This window comes from Eubalaena glacialis, chromosome 8, assembly GCF_028564815.1.
Source record: "Eubalaena glacialis isolate mEubGla1 chromosome 8, mEubGla1.1.hap2.+ XY, whole genome shotgun sequence".
In the NCBI taxonomy this organism is placed as follows: domain Eukaryota; kingdom Metazoa; phylum Chordata; class Mammalia; order Artiodactyla; family Balaenidae; genus Eubalaena; species Eubalaena glacialis.
The window spans coordinates 82,670,080-82,672,756 of record NC_083723.1 but is presented as its reverse complement, the minus strand read 5'-3'; the positions used below and the strand labels follow the sequence as shown (position 1 = coordinate 82,672,756).

Sequence of the window (2,677 nt, the reverse complement as noted above, 5' to 3'; positions counted from 1 at the left end):
CACATACATACAATGGAATATTACTCAGCCATAAAAAGGAATGAAATTGAGTTATTTGTAGTGAGGTGGATGGAACTAGAGTCTGTCATACAGAGTGAAGTAAGTCAGAAAGAGAAAAACAAATACAGTATGCTAACACATATATATGGAATCTAAAAAACAAAAAAAGGTTTTGAAGAAAGACGCAGACATAGAGAATGGACTTGAGGACACGGGGAGGGGGAAGGGTAAGCTGGGATGGAGTGAGAGAGTGGCATGGACATATATACACTACCACATGTAAAATAGATAGCTGGTAAGAAGCAGCCACATAGCATAGGGAGATCACCTCGGTGCTTTGTGACCACCTACAGGGGTGGGATAGGGAGGGTGGGAGGGAGACCCAAGAGGGAGGAGATATGGGGATATATGTACAGCTGATTCATTTTGTTATAAAGCAGAAACTAACACACCATTGTAAAGCAATTATACTCCAATAAAGATGTTAAAAAGAAAAAAAAAAAGAAAATTATGGGAGAAACAGCAATGGAAGCAGGGGCACAACTGTCTCTTGGGCCCGTACTTTATATATCTTCTCTTTACTCCCATTATGTTCTGCTCCTTATTCTTTTCTTTCACATTCGGAAAGAATTTACTGAACTCATCTAACGTAATTTAATTTTCTGAAGCACCCAATTCTCTCCCTGTATTACAGTTTAGAATTTTGCAATTGTGATTTTCATCTTCATATAGACTTTTCTAGTCTTAAAATTGCGTTTTCTTCGTGTCTGTTTTATCTAGCTCCATGTGTACAAGATATCTTTTATCTTTTGAAAACAATTTTATTGTGTTTTTTCCCCTTATTTACAAAAGGCAAGACATCCTCACATTAGGAAAAACTAGAAAGAACAGATAGGCGAAATGAAGAAAATAAAAAGAGTCTTAATTGCGCACTTCAAAGATAATCAATGTATGCCAGTGGGATCGTAAGTTTTGTGCCCTTTTATTGTCTGTCTTCTTTCACTTAAAATACATCACAAAAATCTTTCCATATGAATGTTTATCTCCAATGTCTTTTAAAGCTGGGTAATATTTGCGTGTGTATGCTGTCAGTTCAAGCAGTTTCTTATTTTCCTATTTACCCCTGAAATGCTGCGGTTTCCTATGGGTCTTTTTTTTTTTTTTCTGTATGTAATGTCCTTGAAGGGGTTCATCTCTTCTTATGACTTTAAAGATCACTTAAAATATACATATATGGGGCTTCCCTGGTGGTCCAGTGGTTAAGACTCCGCGCTCACAATGCAGGGGTCCTGGGTTCGATCCCTGGTCAGGGAACTAGATCCCGCATGCCGCAACTAGAAGATCCCGCAGGCCACAACGAAGATCCGTACGTGGCAACGAAGATCCCGCGTGCCACAACTAAGACCTGGCGCAACGTACATATATATGTGCAACTGAATCACTCTGCTGTATACCTGAAACTAACACAACATTGTTAATCAGCTATACTCCAATATAAAATAAAAATTAAAAAATAAATAAATGATGCAATCGCCAAACTATGCCTTTAGCCCAAACCTCTTTCTACTTAACTTCAGACTCATGTTTAGCTATATGCCTAACAGATCCATCCAGATATCCTTTCTCAAGTGTTAGTGTATGTTAGCATCACCTGGAAGCTTGTTCAAACACAGATTTCTGGGCCCTGCCACCAGGAGGTTTGACTCCTATACATCTGATATTGAGCCCAAAGATTTGCTCTCCTAGCAAGTTCCTGAGTGATGCTGCTGTTGCCCTGGGAACCACGCTTTGAGAACCACTGTTCTACAGACACCTCAAATTCAGAATATTTCAAACAGTAATCATCATCTTTACCCCCAATGCTCCTCACCCTTGCTTTTACCATTTTTGTTGCAGTATGAAATTCATACAGAAACATGTCCATATCATACATTTTTCATAAAATGAACACTCATGTGTAACCAGCACCTATGTCAAGAAACAGAACATCGCCAGTGGCCCCCAAAGTGGCTTCACGGCCCATCTTGCCAAAGTGGTTTCAGACACCCATCTACCAAAATGGTTTCAGACATCATAGACTGGTTTTGCCTAGCTCTGTGCTTATATAACCTGAATCATACAGTATGTGCTTCTTTGTGTCTGGCTTCCTTCTCTCAACTTCATTATTGCATATGGTGTCGACTTCATCCTTGTGTCTGTCGGGCACACAAGAAAGGTTAACACATGCTAGCCTCCCCTTTCTCACCACTCTCACATCTAATCTATGAACAGGTCTATCGACTATAACTCCTAGTTATATTTTCAACTCATGCCTAAAATTAAAGACTCAAAAAAGGTTCTAATCACCTCTCATGGAAACTATTAACATATTTTCTCAACTGGTTTCCTTGCCTCCTTTCTCTTGGTCCCTCCACTTTGGTGCCAATTTGGTCATTTAAAATGAATGACACTCTTCCTGACTTAAAAGTGAAACATCAGGAACCAAGTTTCCAAATACCACCATCTGTTTTCCTTTCTTCCTGCAATTTCCCTCTTTCTCACTGCAACTGAGGATGTTCCTGATGGCAGAAAATAGTTACAAGCCAAAAACTTTACAGTTCTCTTCTGTTACTACTCAGGAGAACTAACCCATTCCCTTTAGTTCCAGTTGAAAAGGAAATTCCTGGAGAAGGATGTT

At 39.3% G+C, this 2,677-nt stretch overlaps 1 non-coding gene across 1 annotated transcript; it reads left to right on the top strand.

Annotated features, from left to right (window-relative positions):
* The first annotated feature begins 1,241 nt into the window (after positions 1 to 1,241).
* On the top strand, positions 1,242 to 1,314 carry TRNAV-CAC (transfer RNA valine (anticodon CAC)). The gene has a single exon. It is a non-coding gene; the product is annotated as a tRNA-Val (tRNA).
* The last annotated feature ends 1,363 nt before the right edge of the window (positions 1,315 to 2,677 follow it).